Genomic DNA, 20374 nt, shown 5'->3' on the forward strand with positions numbered 1-20374 from the left:
AATGCAATAAAACCCGAGCTAAAATGATGGGTAAAAGTATATATAAAATGAACACATCAGGGCAAAACCTTCCAAACCGGAAGTAAAACCCACTAGTCAAATCGACTAGAATCCACTATAATAATATAGTACCACTACAACGTAACCGACCCGAATTAATACCAATTCGAACCCCACAATAATATAAGATATCAACTACTAACCCTCCAGTAATATTAGTTAATGCCACTAATACCACCCTAAGAGTAACCTCCTACATTATTGTATAAAAACACCTGTTGTACTCCACCTCACCCTCAAACCCCGATTTTTAGTCACTTTGTTTGATTACATTTTGTGAGATGTTGTTGTGTTGTTTTCCAAATGAAAACCATCCTTAATATAGGAAAGCCTATGGAACAAATTCCATGTACTAACATCTTCATAAAGACATTAGTCCCCCTTATCCATAGCTAATACAATGAATCAAATATAATTCATTGAACTCCACCATGTACATTTTAACTTTGTAATGTATATACATGTAACATCTTGTAACATTGAACAAAACTTGTGTTGGATAATTGGGTGTTACCCAACAAATCTCTCCCTCAAACACAAGAGACAACCACCAAGGAATCAACCATTGACCTTTTGAAATTACCATCTGCACACCCGAGTTAGTATCCGGTTGATGCGTGTACTTTATATAAGGTTTTTACACGCATTTCTGCACTATTTACATATCATCTAGCTACAAATACCCCCGAACAGTCTACTTTGGTTTGTCTTGTGTAAATTGCAGGTACAGACCGAGAAGAAGATAAATCGAGCCTAAACTTGTCTCATTTGTATGCATTTATGGAGAATAAGGAATTGGAGCTTGTAATCTATCACTTAAAATACGCGTGAGCTGATTTCGGAAGGTGTCAAGGTGTCCCACGTGCCAATATAGCTCGATCGACCACTTTTCAGTCGATCGGATGCTTTATCCTTTGAAGATTCACTCGATCGAGTTGTTTTGATACTCGATCGAGATGGCTAATATAAGAAGTCCTCGATCGAACCCTAATTTTGTTCGATTGAGAGGAATTGATGGTTATGTTCTCGATCGAGTGGTTTCATTTCACTCGATCGAGAGGTTTCATCCTGTAATCGTGTTTTTGCCTTATTCCGTGTTGGGCTTTGTAATTAGGATTTATATTAGGTTAAGTATTGCGTGTTAGCACTTCTTCATTACTCCTCAGACTACGATACTCTTCTCTTCTCCTCTCTACTCTCTTTTACTCTTACTTTGAGAACTATTGCTTGGATCGAATCTTGTAATCGGTATCATACTCTCCTTTGTTTTCCTAATCTTAATCTCTTTATTGCTATTATTTCTTCTCTTCCTTTATTTACAATTGCTTTTATTCAAATCTCTCTTATTGCTTGTTATCATGTTTAATTCCTCTAGTTTATGTAGGATTGTTGTTAATTCAATGATAATGCATAGCTAAATTCTCTTGCTAAGACTTAGGGAATCTATGATTATGAAGGAATTGTAATTTGAAGTATTAGATCTAATGCTAGTTTGATTTATGTTGTTAATCGCTATATTCAATTGTTTCTGTCTAATTGAGTCGACGCATTTAGTCATTAAATTACAGTAAACCTTGACCTAGATCGGAAGATTGGAAAGGGTGAGACTTATAGCGAACATTAGGGCACGCAGTGAGGGCGGAAGCTAAGCTATTTGTGCTTTAGGGCGAATTGAGACCGGAAGGAGATATTCACTGCCCCATAGACCATACTTGCATTGACCTAAGACCTAGATTGCTTGACTGAATAATCATGGTGAACCGAATGTCTGAGCTATTTTCTCTCTATTTGCTTAATCCTTATTCTCTTATCTTTTCTCTCTTTCTTAATCTCCCTTAGATTAGAACAAACAATTAAAACCTCCCGAACTGTTACCTAGACGGACTTAATTAAGCTGACATTTTCTCATCTCCCTGTGGAGATCGACCCTACTTGCTGCTAACTTCTGTTAGTTGTATCTAGGTATTATTTTTGGTACCTGACGACGGTATCACCGGTCCTCACCCCTAACTCAATATCACGGCCAATGCACCGTGTACAGCCTAAACCCAGTCAATCACATTACTTGACTCCGGAGAGAAACCTCTTGCTTTCCACTTTTCTACAAGCAGGAATTTTACCTTTGCTCCCGTCTGTAACCTGAAAACAATCTACCTTCGTCGCCTCTTCCGCGAACGAAACACGTGCACGACTTTTCCGTTTCCAGCCATCCTGTGAGATTTTTACTACATATGCGTCCAGACGGTATAAACCACGACGTAGTGATGAGTAGTATTTTAGTCGCTTTTTACCCCGCATTTATACCTTATTCCGACTCGATTTTGCGTGCTTAATTGATTAAATAGCTCATTTATTAGTTTAGTTATTAATTTATAGTATAATTATAATAATAATTACTGAGATAATGTTATATTTCTAGGATGTAGTAGTGCTTTCCGTTTGTTTCATTTTATAGGTATAAGATTGTGAAATGATCGATTTGAGACAAGTTAAAGACGGGTGAATTGAAGAAACGATTGAAACAGTTGAAGACTAGAGTACCAAATCTGAAAATGAACACAGTGGTCTTCCTTATATTTCTCTAATCTCTACCTTCGCTTCAACCCAAAGTCAATCATTTTTAGTCAAATATTCAATCACCCATACTTACTCCTCCGTCAAACTACTTGCACCACCAAATTCTCGCATCACCATCTACACACCAGTTTCAAACAATGAATTCACAGATTCCAGCAGCCATCTTCGACCTCCACACCAAACCACCATTAACCACATTCGCCATCTCCATCCTCCACTTTTCACATTCAATCCGTCTTCACAATTCATACTGAAGAGTCACGGGCAAGAGCACCTAAGAGGGGGAGGGGGTGAATTAGGTGTCTATTTAAAAATTTAAGCTTAATGAAAGCTTCTTTTAAAACTCTTAAACACTTTAAACAATGCTAGATGAAAGGAGAAGTCGATACTTAGAACTAGAGAGTTAGAAGTATTCAACAACGATTCAGCAAGCAGAAGTTACAGTGTACTCAACAGTTGATTCTGTAGATAAAAACGTGAGTAGAGTGCAGCGGAAATAAAACGAAATAGACACGACTAACGATGTTTTTAAAACTGGTTCGGTCACTACTCCGCGACCTATGTCCAGCGTTATTTTATTAAACGTCTTAGAAGTAAACTCATACAAACTAAGACCACCCTGAATAATAAAACAACTCCCCAACCTACTCCGGTTGCTAATGCTTAAAAGCTACTCCGCTTCCAAGACTTTTGCTTTGGGCTACTCCGCCGAAAGACTTCATGCTCAAAAGCTACTCCGCTTCGAAGACTTCATGCTTAAGGATAACTCTATCTTAAGACTTGTTTGGTTCTACCCGGTTGTTACAAGACTCCACTTATCTCAATGTTGGTCACTCAATTGAACGGAGGAGATAAAGTTTAAGTACAAAACAAGGGATCCTTGAACACGATTAAAACGACTAGGTGCAACAACAAACTCAATAAAAGACTCAAAAGATAAATAAACAAACTTGCAAAAATGATTCAAAGATTTTGAAATGATAAACGGTTTTGCAAAGTTAATTTACTCGATTCAAAGCTTAAGTCATTTTCAGTTTAAAACTCGTTTGTTGCACACTTGTAAAAATGAATTAAGCAATCTATTTATAATGTCCAAGTAGTATACTTTACACATTAAAATATCTTACACTCATAAGCACAAGTGAATAAAATAATGTAAGTAGTTTGCTTGGGCAACATGCACAAGCCATCCGAATTCGTCACCAAGCAACCGAGTATTCTTCCTCAAGAAATAGGTGCCTAAGATTGGAAGAAATCAGATTGTGCACACACACAAAAATGGGTTGGGTTTTTCAACAAGAAACAAACATAAATGGTTGTGTTTATGGGAACCATAAACATTTCCATAAATATAAAAAGCAAACAACCCTTTTATGGTAAGTGTCTTATTGTGCAAGCAAACTCCTTAGCAAGACATTGAAAGTTTAATTTTCTTTAAAAGACTTCAAAATATTTCAAGAAAACATTTGTGAACATTGAAAGCACTTTAACAAAGATTCAAATATTTTCGAAATATTTCTTTCAAAGACGAGCCTTAATTAACAGTTGACTGAACTGTTGTTTTTGCACCTAAACGTAAATTCGTGTTAAAGGATCACCTTACAACACATGACTTTAGCACTAATGACAATCTTCATCTTTGATCTTCATGATGACATTCTTGATGTGGACATTGGCCACGGGGGCGCTTGGGAAACAAGCGTTTGCATTTGTGGAGTCGCCACCAATTTATTGTGGAAAATTGGAAACCGTTCGAATACCTCGTGTCATGTCAAGACACAAAGTAGTGACATAGACACCAAGAACTCGTTACCCTTAGCATTCTATGTCTAGAATGACTCTCGTGGATGCCAATGAACACGGATGTTCACAGAGATCTGGAGTAAGGGGTGAGGGTACGTATTAGGAAGCTCTTTTGATCGAACACCTAATCCCGCCCGCCTCGATAGCGGCCTCTACTAATGATTAGGGAAGATCGTCTATACTTGATATATTGTCGATTATATGCATGCAATGCAACATCCAAGTTTTAATCCTAGCATGTGAGGAATTAGACTAAGTCGGTTATTACGTAATTTAACATACAATTAATGTCAAAGTCGGGATTTAAGTTCAATTACATGTGAAAACATACAAGTGATACAATAAAAGAAGTACAATAATAAATACAATAATGAAAATTACAATAATTACATCGGATTAATTGATTTATGTCGAAAATACCTTTAAAACGGATAATTTGAGAAAAGAAAGAAATAAAGGAATTAAACGAACATGAATTAGGCGATAATACGATTAATAGTTAATTAAATAAGTAAGCTAATAAACTAGGTCAAGGCAACAACGGAAGTTCAGAGACAGAAGTCAACCTGGAACAGGCGCAGCAGAGCTGCGCCCTCCGGAAGAGGCGCAGCAGTTGCTGCGTCTGTTCCAAGGGTGGGTTCTGGCTGTGAAGCCGGAACTGCAAATCGTTAATGTTAATTGGTGAATTTAAGGATTAATTATGATATTCGACTCGGATGAAAGTGATTTAATACATTATTTACATGCGAATGACTCATAAAAGCAATAAAATATGGATAAGACGAACGTAAACGAATTAATTACATGATTAATGAGATTAATAATTAACAAATTAAGAAACTAACTAATTAAATAGGTTAAATATGATGAATTAATGACGAATAGACAGATGGAAATATATCAAAGGTCGAATTCCAGAAACTCAATATGAAAGAATTGAATCTCTATAACCCGGATTGATTTTAATGACGAAAATCCGCAAATATGAATTACTTGGGATTTAAGCCGGATTTAATGATGAATTATACGTATTTAACGATGATAAATAATATACATGTGAAATTATTATGCTATTATGTCAAAGAATTGAAGAACAAACGAAAACAAATAAAAAAGGCAACGAATTTACAGAGGACGAAGGAAGAAGAAAGGAAGCAGGAACCGCGGCAGCCTCACGAAGAGGCGCAGCAGTTGCTGCGTCCTTTCTCGACGGTCATCTTCTGGTAATCCGTAAAGAGGGTTTTAAAGCATGATTTTACAAATCGGTTTTAAGAAGTATTCTCGACATAAACCTTACAATATGATTACAATAAATAAATAACAATAAATAAAGAAGGATTTACACCCTCAGACTTACATGTTTGACGAAACGAGATGAACTAAGTTTATGTTTTAGTGATGCTCGACTCGAATGTAACGAAAGTGCCCTCGTAAGAGGAAAACGATTAAGATTAATTAAGTTGATTGATGTGGAGTTGGTCAAATTGGTCGGTCATGCAAACGAGGCTGGTACTCAGAAGGATCCGGGCTTACGTGGTCGAATGTTCAAGCACGTAGACGCCAAAAAGTAAGAACGTGGTCTAGAATGCAAAGGGAGAAGAGAAGGGCGGACACTCGCGTGAGAAATATGAGGAGCGAAGGCTCCTATTTATACTAATCACGCGGAGGAATTAGGGTAAGAGTAGGATACGGAAGGAAAGATCCGGAAACAACCGACTTAGGTTAAACGCGGAAACTTGGACAAAAAGAAAACCTTGAGGAAAAGGCGCAGCAGGTGCTGCGTCCCTTGGAAGAGGCGGAGCACTTGTTGCGTCCTTTCCTCAGCGGGTTCCTCCTGCGCAAGAAAGCACGTTTGACAGCCTGTCGTATTTTAGGCATAACTTTGTCTACAAGACTTGGATTTAGGTGATTTTGGTGGCGTTGGAAAGCTAAGAAAGAGATCTAGAACTTTTTGTGAAATAGGCCTAACCCAAAAAAGTCGTTATCACCTCGAAAAGTGGGGCTAAAGTTCGGGTTATCATTTTAGCTAAATGAAATGCACATTTTGTAATGCAAACTTTAAGTTTAGCCCAAAGAAGTGACATGTGACTCAAAATGAGATATAATCTCAACATTTTATGACATCCTAACCTTAGGTAGACAAGCACATTGCTTTGACTCGGGATTTGACGGTTTTAGGAAATGAAGACGGTTTTTGACCCAGACTCCAAATGTACTCTAATTACTGTCAAAACGTCCGTAATGACACCTAGATGACAACCATGAGGTAGACACAAGTGTTTGAGCGATCACTTTGACGATAAACTTACGAACTGTCACAAATCGTTCCGCGTACCAAACATGCGGCCCAATCATCACCGGGTGGTTTGCGGGAGGTGCAGAAATGAGGTGTGTACAGAGCCCCCACTTTGACTGAGGCTTGGACAAGGCGAAAGTCAAACTATAACCATCAGGTCAATCAAAGATTACAACCTGACGACTATGGCGACGCGAGGCGGCTCAAGGGGTCTGAACCAAGGACCTGTCGTCGGAAACATTTTAGAGTCTGTCGACTATCGGGGAGGGTCATTTAAAGTCCAATAGACTACGTGAGGAGGCTCGCCAGCCATAAGAAGAAACCATACATGAGATACCCCTGGGTGAAACGGGACTGAAGACGCTTCGGCAAAACTCTTTGGTCTGAAGATAACTTGGTGTCTGAAGGCATTAGGGGTCACAGGGATTCTGAAGAAACTTCTTAATACTTTTGAAGGCTAACTTTGAAGGCTATATCTCACTAAAGAAAACGCTGAAGGATAACTCTCTGAAGGACTGAAAGGAGGACTTAACTGAAAAGGGGTTATCTGAAGGTTACTAAAAGGATTATCTGAAAGTGTCTGAAGAAATAAAGGATTATCTGAAGGGAGGAAGGCTGAAGGAAGGATTATCCTAAAGGTATCTAAAGGGTTGTCTGAAAGATAAAGGTAAGTTCTGAAAGATCTGAAGGGTTTATCCTGAAAAGGGTTATCTGAAAGATATGAAGAGTTTATCCTGAAAAGGGTTATCTGAAATATATGAAGGGTTTATCCTGAAAAGAGTTATCTGAAAGATATGAAGGGTCACCTAGGGGTATCTGCCTGTCTTTGTCCTCAAGCAAACTCTCACTGGGGAATAAAATGATGACTCTGGGGAATCTGCATGTTTCTGTCCTCAAGCAAACTCTCGTTGGGTGATGACTCTAGGGAATCTGCCTATCTCTGTCCTCAAGCAAACTCTCGTTGGGGAATAAATCTAGGGAACTGATCTCCATGTCTCGAGAGGGAATGTCTATCCGTGTACTCACACTGGGGGAACAGAATAGAGGTGTGTCGAAACACCTGTCAAAGAATATTCGCTCGTTGTGGCAAGCGAGGTCTTGATAAAGTACGGCTTCTGATACTTAGCTGCATGGTTAGTAGCCACACAAGAATGCAATCTAATATATGCACGTAAGCAATTATCACATGGACCTCGACTAAAGAAACACATAGGTTTTCAAAAGTTGTTTCTTTTTAAAAGTCGTTTAAAACTTGTTTAAAGAAGTTTGTCGTTTGTAATGCGTTTTGCATATTCAATGGGCTTTAGACATAGGACTTGACATGACACAGACCTTATATGGACGTGACGCGAAATGTAGACTTAGGTTTAACTGACGCGACACTAACTTAGATTTGACGCGACACAGGGATGACTTTGACAGACTTTGTTTAAGTATGCGTAACCCCTAGCCAAGTGTGGGTGACAATGCGTATCAGTTCCAAAGGTAGAAGAATTGCAAGAATGATGAAGACATATAAAGGTAAGGCATGATCCATGGATTAGCTGTCTGCTTGGACTTCTTTCACCACCGTTTGCTGTAAAAGAGACCCCTCTTGAGGCACGATGACTTGGAGAATTGATCTAAGATCTTTGTCATTGTCCGGACCGAGTACTATCTAGAATTAGAGGAATAAAGGAAGGGTGGCATCGTGGAAGAGAAGCCCCCAGGATGATAAGATGACTCTGGACTTTGGTAAAAAAGAGGCTGGGCGACAATAAGGATCCTCCAGTATAGAGGTGTTGGTTGTGGAAGGGATGTTAATTGAGATTGGAAGGTTGAAAATAGAGGTTGAAAGTTGATGGTTGAGGTGGTTGTGTCCTTGAGGACTGCCTACGTATTCACGTGAAGTGAAATCAAACCAGATCGTAGTTTTGAGGTTTGGTTAATTTTGTTTGGGTGTTGTGGTTGTATCCTTCTTGTGTAAGAAAGGACTGCCTACGTATCCACCTGAAAAGGTGAAATCAAACCATGCTCGTAGTTCAAGTGTGTGCCTAATCTATGTTGTTAGGACCTTAAAGTGCAGGGGTCAGGAGAGTATATTCCTTTGGTGACTCGAAGAATTGATTTGAGATAACTCCCTCTGATCATAGACCAAAGAGGTATAATTAAGTTTGTAAAAAAAATATTTCCTTGTCGTGTGAGCACATTTAAAAGTGGACCCTAAGGATGATATGGGCATGTCCCGTCCTGGGTAGCAAAGTATTTGAAGACTCCGTGTATGGGTCAAGGCGAAACTGGATTGGATATTTGGAATGTGGAGCTTGGTAATAAGAGGCTTTGATGAGCAAATATCTGGAACTTGATTTTGTGGAGTTAAGGCTTGATGGGGTTATGGCTTGTAATATGGCTTGGAAATGGAGTCTCTTGGCTTGATGTAGCCTAAGCACATAAAGGTAGGTTAAAATGATGTGGGTTCAAGTTTCCATGTCTTGGCTCTAAAGGATGGGTATATTTGATGAGCTTGAGAGGATTCTCAAAATTCCTAACTATCTCCCTGTAACAATCTCGAGAAGGACTTAGGGTGTGTGATGTATGAAAGGCTAAGTGAGTGGCTAGCTAACCATCTTCATCGATGTCTTGATTCTATATAGACTTCAGTAGTATTCCGTTTAGTATTTGATTTCAGACTTGTTCTTGATTCAGATTTGGATTCTTGGTATAGGGTATATCTCGGATTTTTGCTCAAATTCTTGATTTAGGTTTTTTGAGGATAACTTTGACTTTGGATATTGACATTGGTTGATTGAGCCTTTTTCTTTTGACTCTTTTGTCTTGGGCTATAGACATAATTGTGGCCTTGGATATGGACCTCAATTTCTCTTGATTAGGGATGGCAATTATGGCCCAAATCGAACCGAACCCGAATCAAACCAAAGGAAAAAATTCGATCTAAACCCACCCTTTAAAAACTCATCCCCGATCCACTACTTAAAAACTCATATCCATATCCACTATTGAAAACCCGAACCAAATCCAAACCTGATCCATTCATACCCGAACCCGATCCAATCGGATATTTTTGAAAATTTAGGCTTTAATAACCATGAAATTTCAATTTTCTTATATAAAATTAATTTTGTATGTAGTCAAATCAAGTTTCGAATTGGGTTTTGGATTATATGGTGGATCGGGTATGGGTTTGGAGCGGGTATGGATTTGAAAAAGTATAATGGATCGGGTATGGATTTTAAAATTTTGGATATGGATCGGGTATGGATATTGATCTGTGATCCAATATCTAAATGGATCGGGTTTGGATCTTGCAAAAACCGATCCAATCCGACCCATTGCCATCCCTACTCTTGATTGAGCCTTTGTCTTTGATCATGGCTCGTATCGTCTTGGATGGACTTGGGTCAGGCTAGCACCTTTAGTGTGAAACGGGTTGTTCTTTTAGTAACACGGGTTGTTTATTGTGGGGAATGGACTTGCCTTTCGTCATGGATTGTTAACAAGGGAGACGGTCTGGATTCGTCATAGAATCTATTGAGATAGGCTCGTCCTAGACTAGGGTTATATTGTGGTTTCTATTGCCAGACATGGAATAGGTAAGAAAAGAACACGGAGTTTCAGATCCTCTACAACTTGGAATGGAACATCAACTAAGTGTACTCACATCGACTGTCATGTGTTGTTGTTCATTTTAAAATGTCTCAAATCAATTCTTGTTGTCACAGGAAAAAGGATAAAGGATAAGATATGATAGAATATGTGGATTGAAAAGTGTGCTTTTATTGAAATGGATAATAAATGTATTTAACATAGATATGAGAAGACACGTGACTCATGGGACAGCCCCCAGGTTGTCACTAAGAATGAAAATGGAGAAATATACTAGAACAAATATGAGATAGAAAGCCTAAGACTCGGACTCGGACCCAGACTTTGACGCGATCTTAGATCTAGACTCGTAATCATCGGCCTATGCTTGAGCATTTTCCCTTCCAGCAACTGGCTTCGGCATCTGACTTTGAGCATTCACCCATTTGAGCACCTCATCTTCGTCATTGGGAATATTGAAAGGGTAATAGTCAAGAAAAGTTTCTTGATAAGTGCTATATCCACGAGGATTGCCTAACCTGCCATGTGAGTTAAGGGTCGAGAGGGACAATTCCCCGCTTTCGATCATATCCTGAATGTCGTTTTTTAATTTGTAACATTTCTCTGTATCATTCCCTTTGCCTCTATGGTATTTGCAGTAGGCATTTTCATCCCAGAATTTGGATTTCTTCTCTGGGTTAGGCGTAGGTCCTATAGGCTTCAACATTCGCCGCTCCATGAGTCTCTGAAGGGCATCGGTGTATGTAATACCAATGTTGGTAAATTTCCTAGGAGGCGTGCCCTTATTTTCGGAAGCCTTTGTAAATAACCCCGAAGGCTCCATGAGGTTGCCTTTGTTCATTTTGATTCTTGGATGAGAAGAACTAGGAATAGATTGTCCATTTGTTGCTTTCTCCTTAAGACTGTCAAGTTGAGGGTTTGTCTGGACACTTTTCTTCTTGAGAGGTCGGGCATCAAGCTTCTTACTCAGTTAAGCAAACTGTTTCTCCATGTTGGAAAGTCGGAAGTTTAGATTATCAATGGCTCCTTCTATTTTGGAGAATTTATTGTTGAAGGTAATGGAAAGCATGAGCATTCCATTTTGGATATCTTCATCTTCGAGGACATTGATTTCTTTATCATCATGATGATTGAGGAGATGAGAACAATCTAGAGATGGTTCTTCATCATGCTTAATGATATTAGACCCAAGAGGGTCGATTTTCTTGGATTTTCCGACAGAAGGTGGCTTAGGAAGCTTGCCCACTTCGATCATATCTTGGATGGTGTGTTTCAAGAGAAAACACTCTTCAATATCATGGCCTCTACCTTGGTGATATAAGCAGTATTTGTTGCCCTTCCAGAGGTTCACCTGTTTCTTTAAAGGTGGAACTGGAGTTGGCCCTATTGGATGTAGCTTGCCTTGGGCAGATAGTCTCTTCAAAGCATCGACATAAGACATGCCTAAATTGGTAAGCACCCTTTGATGCCTCCCAGGTTTCCTTTCAGCTGTTTTCGGCTTTCTAGGACGATGGTTATTGCAAGAGGTAAGCTTTGGATGACCTAGACTAGAGGTTTCCCTAGTTGGCATGTTCTTTTCCACCATTCCATTTTCAAGGGTGAGGACGCGAATGCTCAAATTTTCCACTGTAGCTTGAACTCCTAGGACCATGGCATAAACATCTTGGAGAGACACGGTGATAGTGGCTTGATCTGCTTCGTGACTTTGCTGATTGACAGAACTTGCTGGATTCCTACTCGACAGAAATGACGCGCATTACAACTCGATTCGACATGGGGTCACGCATACTAAGGCAATAAACAAAAGGAAAGGACAAGATGATAAATCTAGACGTCGTCTTGTGAATTCATGAAATGTCGTAAGCGACTTCTCGTGTTTGAATTCACGGTGCTTGACTATAATTTTAGACTCGAGTGTTGACTTTGACGGAGTGACCTTCATATGATTGACTTTGTTGACGGAATTGGCGACACGTGTTAAATCTAATTCGTGTGTTTAAGACAGACTTGACTCGAGGTTCGGGTATCTGTGTCCCGAACGTGTCATTAGGAGAATTCAAGAGACCGATTTTGGAATGACTCAATGTGTTAGCCTCGAGTGCGTGAGTCGAGGTGTGGAAAATGCTTAGATCCTAACTGAATTGGGGTAGGGAGTCCAAAATGACGGCGTGATGCCTTAGGACTTGACTTGAATTTTTAAAAGACCCAAAATGTAAAGGAAGACGAGTTTATGACTCGATAGAGTTCCGACTAGGACATAGTCGGTTTGAACTTTGACTCTAACTTAGCCCAATTGAATTTACACATTTACATTTACATGTTGGAAAATATTTTGTTTTTTTGGATTCTTTTTTTTTGGATTTTTTTTCGTTTTTTTTTCGTTTTAGGACTTGACTTGAATTTTTAAAAGACCCAAAATGTAAAGGAAGACGAGTTTATGACTCGACAGAGTTCCGACTAGGACATAGTCGGTTTGAACTTTGACTCTAACTTAGCCCAATTGAATTCACACATTTACATTTACATGTTGGAAAATATTTTGTTTTTTTGGATTCTTTTTTTTGGATTTTTTTTCATTTTTTTACATGGGTTTTGAAATGGGTATTAGGCCCGAAGTTTGACTCGACATATGGACAGAGATTTGACTTATTTTGCGTTGTTTTGGAGATGTTTACATTTTGAAAAGGATTTTATTTTACAAAATTTCGACATGGTTTTGTTTAGAAAAGGGTGATTACGTATGGTACAAACAATATACAAGCATTATAACGGGATGCTGAGTGCATTTAAAAGGGTTTTGGTTTAAAGGGCGGGTTGCCATAATGAACAATCAAACCCGAGGTCTGTGGAGAGGCTCGTACCAAACAGGAGTAAGGCCGATTCCTGGTCCATTTCCTCAAGTAATGAAAGTCCTTGATACAAACAAGAGTAAGCACCATGGTATGGATGACGTCAATCGCTATCCATCCTTAGGCCCAGATAAGAATTAGCACCGTTTAGACAACACGATTGGTCGAATGGGTTGGGTTGGGCCTAGGAAGGCTGAGTGAAACGATCTAGGAAGACCGAGTTATGAAAACCGACAATTGTCTTGTACAAACTATTCCCTAACCTTGTTCAAGTTTCACCCTTTTGGCTACACGTAAGTGTTTTACTCCCCAGCGGAGTCGCCAAACTGTGGACATGGGCCACGGGGGCGCTTGGGAAACAAGCGTTTGCATTTGTGGAGTCGCCACCAATTTATTGTGGAAAATTGGAAACCGTTCGAATACCTCGTGTCATGTCAAGACACAAAGTAGTGACATAGACACCAAGAACTCGTTACCCTTAGCATTCTATGTCTAGAATGACTCTCGTGGATGCCAATGAACACGGATGTTCACAGAGATCTGGAGTAAGGGGTGAGGGTACGTATTAGGAAGCTCTTTTGATCGAACACCTAATCCCGCCCGCCTCGATAGCGGCCTCTACTAATGATTAGGGAAGATCGTCTATACTTGATATATTGTCGATTATATGCATGCAATGCAACATCCAAGTTTTAATCCTAGCATGTGAGGAATTAGACTAAGTCGGTTATTACGTAATTTAACATACAATTAATGTCAAAGTCGGGATTTAAGTTCAATTACATGTGAAAACATACAAGTGATACAATAAAAGAAGTACAATAATAAATACAATAATGAAAATTACAATAATTACATCGGATTAATTGATTTATGTCGAAAATACCTTTAAAACGGATAATTTGAGAAAAGAAAGAAATAAAGGAATTAAACGAACATGAATTAGGCGATAATACGATTAATAGTTAATTAAATAAGTAAGCTAATAAACTAGGTCAAGGCAACAACGGAAGTTCAGAGACAGAAGTCAACCTGGAACAGGCGCAGCAGAGCTGCGCCCTCCGGAAGAGGCGCAGCAGTTGCTGCGTCTGTTCCAAGGGTGGGTTCTGGCTGTGAAGCCGGAACTGCAAATCGTTAATGTTAATTGGTGAATTTAAGGATTAATTATGATATTCGACTCGGATGAAAGTGATTTAATACATTATTTACATGCGAATGACTCATAAAACCAATAAAATATGGATAAGACGAACGTAAATGAATTAATTACATGATTAATGAGATTTATAATTAACAAATTAAGAAACTAACTAATTAAATAGGTTAAATATGATGAATTAATGACGAATTAATGACGAATAGACAGATGGAAATATATCAAAGGTCAAATTCCAGAAACTCAATATGAAAGAATTGAATCTCTATAACCCGGATTGATTTTAATGACGAAAACCCGCAAATATGAATTACTTGGGATTTAAGTCGTATTTAATGATGAATTATACGTATTTAACGATGATAAATAATATACATGTGAAATTATTATGCTATTATGTCAAAGAATTGAAGAACAAACGAAAACAAATAAAAAAGGCAACGAATTTACAGAGGGCGAAGAAAAAAGAAAGGAAGCAGGAACCGCGGCAGCCTCACGAAGAGGCGCAGCAGGTACTGCGCTCCTTCGAAGTGGCGCAGCAGTTGCTGCGTCCTTTCTCGACGGTCATCTTCTGGTAATTCGTAAAGAGGGTTTTAAAGCATGATTTTACAAATCGGTTTTAAGAAGTATTCTCGACATAAACCTTACAATATGATTACAATAAATAAATAACAATAAATAAAAAAGGATTTACACCCTCAGACTTACATGTTTGACGAAACGAGATGAACTAAGTTTATGTTTTAGTGATGCTCGACTCGAATATAACGAAAGTGCCCTCGTAAGAGGAAAACGATTAAGATTAATTAAGTTGATTGATGTGGAGTTGGTCAAATTGGTCGGTCATGCAAACGAGGCTGGTACTTAGAAGGATCCGAGCTTACGTGGTCGAATGTTCAAGCACGTAGACGCCAAAAAGTAAGAACGTGGTCTAGAATGCCAAGGGAGAAGAGAAGGGCGGACACTCGCGTGAGAAATATGAGGAGCGAAGGCTCCTATTTATACTAATCACGCGGAGGAATTATGGTAAGAGTAGGATACGGAAGGAAAGATCCGTAAACAACCGACTTAGGTTAAACGCGGAAACTTGGACAAAAAGAAACCCTTGAGGAAAAGGCACAGCAGGTGCTGCGTCCCTTGGAAGAGGCGCAGCACTTGCTGCGTCCTTTTCTCAGCGGGTTCCTCCTGCGCAAGAAAGCGCGTTTGACAGCCTGTCGTATTTTAGGCATAACTTTCTCTACAAGACTCGGATTTAGATGATTTCGGTGGCGTTGGAAAGCTAAGAAAGAGATCTAGAACTTTATATGAAATAGGCTGTGGACAGCGGGGGCCCACGGGGGCGCTTGGGAGGAAGAGAACAAGCGTTTGCATTTTTGTTGGAGTCGCCACCAATTTTTATGGGAAATTGGAACCGTTCGAATATCTCGTGCCATGTCAAGACACAAAGTAGAGACATGAACACTAAGCAATCGTTATCCTTAGCATTCTATGTCTAGAATGACTCTCGTGGATGGCAATGAACACGGATGTTCACAGAGATCTGGAGTAAGGGGTGAGGGTACGTATTAGAAGCTCTTTTGATCGAACACCTAATCCCGCCCGCCTCGATAGTGGCCTCTACTAATGATTAGGGAAATTCTCTATACTCGATATATCGTCGATTATATGCATGCAATGCAACATCCAAGTTTTAATCCTAACATGTGAGAATTAGGCTAAGTCGGTTGACACGTAATTAGCAAACAATTAATGTCGAGGTAGGATTTAATGTTCAATTACATGTGAAAACATACAAATGATACAAAATTCAATGATAAATACAATAGGAAAATTACGATAATAAAAATTACAATAATTACAATGGATTAGGCGATTTATGTCGAAAATACTTTCAAAACGGATAATTTGGAAAAAACGAATAAAAGAATGAATCAAAAGAATTAACGAAGGAGTCAGAAGGTAATAATACGGATAATAGTTGATTATACGTAAGCTAATTAAACTAGGTCAGGCAACAACGGAGTTCAGAGGCAGAAATCATCCTGGAACAGGCGCAGCAGGACTGCGCCCTCTGGAAGAGGCGCAGTAGTTGCTGCGTCTGTTCCAAGGGTGAGTTCTGGCTGTGAAGCCGGAACTGCAAATCGTTAATATAAGTTGGTGATTTTAAGGATCGGTTAATATATTTACTCGGATGAAAGTGATTAACACGTTATTTACATGTGATCGAAGGTCATAAAAGCAATAAAACATGGATAAGACGGATGCAAACGTATTAATTACATGAAAGAATGATTGATTAATGACATGGGTGAATGAAATAAACTAAACATGATGAATTGATGACAAATTAACAACGAACATGTGATGCATATGACAATAAACAGATGAAAATATGTCAAAGGAGTGAATTACAGAAACCCAATATGAACAAATCAAATTTCTACAACCCGGATTGAATTTAATGACGAAAACCCGCAAGATTATAAGGGATTTAAGTTGAATTTAAAGATGAATTAACGTGTTAATGACGATAATTAATATACATGTGAGATTATAAGCTATTATGTCAAAGAATTAACGAGAAACAAACGAAACAAATAAAAAGACGAACGAATTACAGAGGACGACGGAAGAAGAAAGGAAGCAGGAACTGCGGCAGCCTCACGAAGAGGCGCAGTAGTTGCTGCGTCCTTTCTCGACCGTTTGTCTTCTGGAAATCCGCAAAAAGAGGTTTTAAAGCACAGTTTTAGAAATCGGTTTTAAGGAGGTATTTTCGACATAAACCTTACAATAGTGATGATACAAAAAAGTGAATAACAATAAAAAAAATAGAGATTTACACCCTCAGACTTACATGTTTGACGAAACGAGAAGGACTAAGTTATCGATTAGCGATGCTCGACTCGAACTATAATGCAAATACGAAAGTGCCCTCGTAAGAGGAAAACGATTAAGTTAATTAAGTTGATTGATGTGGAGTTGGTCAAATTGGTCGGTCATGCAAATGAGGCTGGTACTCAGAAAGATCCGAGTTTACGTGGTCGAATGTTCAAGCACGTAGACGCCAAAAAGTAAGAACAAAGGTCTAGAATGCAAAGGGAGAAGAGAAGGGCGGACACTCGCGTGAGAAATATGAGGATCAAAGGCTCCTATTTATACTAATCACGTGAAGGAATTAGGGTTTCGGAGAGTCTTTGGAAGTGAATCTCGGAAAGATATGAAAAAGATACGAAAATTACGCAGAAAAGGACCTGGGAAGAGGCGCGCGATCATCGCGTCTCTTGGAAGAGGCGCAGCACCTGCTGCGTCTATTCCCAAGGGGTTTCCTCCTGCGGAAGAAAGATTTCCATGTTTGAGTTATAGAAGGACGGAATAATTCGGTTTTCCTTAATATTTTATGTGAATATTACGGGAAATTGTTTACCAAAGGATAAAGATTTGTGAAATATTTATAAAATATGGAATAGAAATATCCGGAACATTCCAGAACATTCTGACTCAGGATTTAATTGTTATCAGAAAATGAAGACGGTTTTAGGCCCGGACTCCAAATGTACTCTAATTACTGTCAATACGACCGTATCGGCACGTAGATGACAACTAAGAGGTAGACATTAGTATTTGATCAATCACTTGACGATAAACTTACGAACTGTCACAAATCGTTCCGCGTAGCAAACATGCGCGGCCCAATCATCCCCGGGTGGTTTGCGAGAGGTGCAGAAATGAGGTATCTACAGAGCCCCCACTTTGACTGAGGCTTGGACAAGGCGAAAGTCAAAGTATAGCCATCATGTCAATTGAAGATTACAACCCGACGACTATGGCGACGCGAAGCGGCTCAAGGGGTCTGAGCCAAGGACCTGTCGTCGGGAACATTTTAGAGTCTGTCGACTATCGGGGAGGGTCGTTTAAAGTCCATTAGAGTACGTAAGGAGGCTCTCCAGCCATAAGAAGAGGCCATACCTGAGACTTATTTCTCAAGATGCTTCCGGAGGTGCATACGAGCTAAGGGTGAGACCTAAAAGATATATAAGGATTGGTGCTAGGGTATGGGGCCCTAAAAGGAAAGCATTGGCGGGAAGGAGGCCCGAATATAAGTTTAAACTAAGGGGTAAATAAGGCTCGAGTGTAGGAACTCTATTGGTTTGGGAACTTATGGAGAACGACATCTTTATCGCACTCCGAGGGGAAACAAGAAATATTGTGAGTAGCAGGACACAGGCGGGAACTGCTGGGAGAAATCTGTTCGTGTTCAGCTTCGAACAAACATCGGAAGAAATAGGGGTTGATGTTGATCTCCATGTCTCGAGAGGGAAAGTCTATCCGCTTACTCTCGTTGGGGAACATAATTGGGAATTAATCTCCACGTCTCGAGAGGGAAAGTCTATCCGCTTACTCTCGTTGGGGAAATATAATGAAGGCGTGTCGAAACACCTGTGAAGGAATATCTGCTCGTTGTGACAAGTAAGGGTCTTGGAAGCAATAAATAACATGTAATAGTCTGTTGCTGGCTTAGAAATGCGGGCCGGAACGAAAGATAATCGTCAAACGAACCAAAAGAATAAAATAGCATCGGGGAAGAGACGCACCAAAGATGGGCCCACAAATAACGAACTCATAACGAATTTTTGAAAACTCGTATGGAGGGAACTCTTGGAATAGGCGCAGCACCTGCTGCGTCTGTTCCTAAGGGTGTATTTTCTGGGTAAAAACGCAATAAACAGAGGGATTACTTCATTTGTTCGAAACACAAATTCCTCATTTTCTCTCTCAAATCTTAACCATTTCCGCCAAGTGTAGATACCCGTATCCGTCGATATTGGAATTTATAGAGAACCCGACAAACACCCGATGATGATAGGACACATGTATTTATTTAGTTGTCATTGTCATTATTTGGGTTCTTTTTACGATGTAGAATGAGCATTGTCGACGGAGTATTTTAATTTAAATGATATATAAATTAAAGCCTTTTTTAAGGTGATTTCAATTTATTTTATTTTGTTTTGAATTTATTTTCTTGAGTTTATTTTATTGAAAATAAAATAAATATTTGATTTGAAAAATCATTTTATGAGTATATTTGATTTGAAAAATCATTTATTTTAATGTGTTAATTGATTTGAAAAATCGATTTAAAAATCGAGAAAAACTCGTTTCAACCACGCGTTTTGGAGCGCGATTTTAGCTCGGTTTTTCAGCCCGTTTTCTTTACGAGTTGGCACAAATATCGAGTACACTAACCAACCTAGACCACTACCCATCCAACCCCAGTTCGAACCCCATAACCACGGCCCAAATCATGCCCCAAATCACCCCCAACCAGCCCGCATACACAAAGCAGCCCCTCTGTTTTGCAGCTCAATCCCGAGCCCAAAACCCGCTCCAAATACCACCAAAACCCGTGCCCATTAACCCTAACCCATACCCTAATATCCTACCCATATTAACTTACCTTAATCACCAAGAAAAACCCCCAAACGAACCCTAGAAAACCCCCCAAAGCTGCTGGACAGCAGCTATGCACGAGCAGGCCCGTCTGCCTCTCTCCCCCCTTTACCCTACTTTAACTCCCTATAAATACCCACCCTTCACCATACATTCATTCCTCTAAGTTCTCCATACATCCTAAATTCACTCACAAGCTTTAAACCTCAGAAACAAACCCTAATTGCCTCTCAAAAATCCTCCACAAAACCGACATCCAAACTGAAACAGTTTGTGTGTCCTCTTCGAAAAACAATTTGTTCCTCCTTCAAACCTCCATCAAAACTCGAGTTTCTTGTTCCTAATTAACCATATAACATCCATATACACATTAGACAAATATTTACGAGCCAAATTGCCCTTGAGAGTACACGAAATCCCTCGAAAAACAGAGTGTTATACACTCTGTTTTCGCGGTTTGTTCCTGTCTGTCCAGTTCTGTTTGTGCTCGTTTTTCGTGCCCAATAACTCAAAACGAGCAGGGGTTGTTTTAAGATCTCTGTTCTCCTCTATTTCTAGTTTTCAAAACATCTTTTAAAT

The sequence above is a fragment of the Silene latifolia genome, chromosome 1 (genome assembly GCF_048544455.1).
Source record: "Silene latifolia isolate original U9 population chromosome 1, ASM4854445v1, whole genome shotgun sequence".
Taxonomy (NCBI): domain Eukaryota; kingdom Viridiplantae; phylum Streptophyta; class Magnoliopsida; order Caryophyllales; family Caryophyllaceae; genus Silene; species Silene latifolia.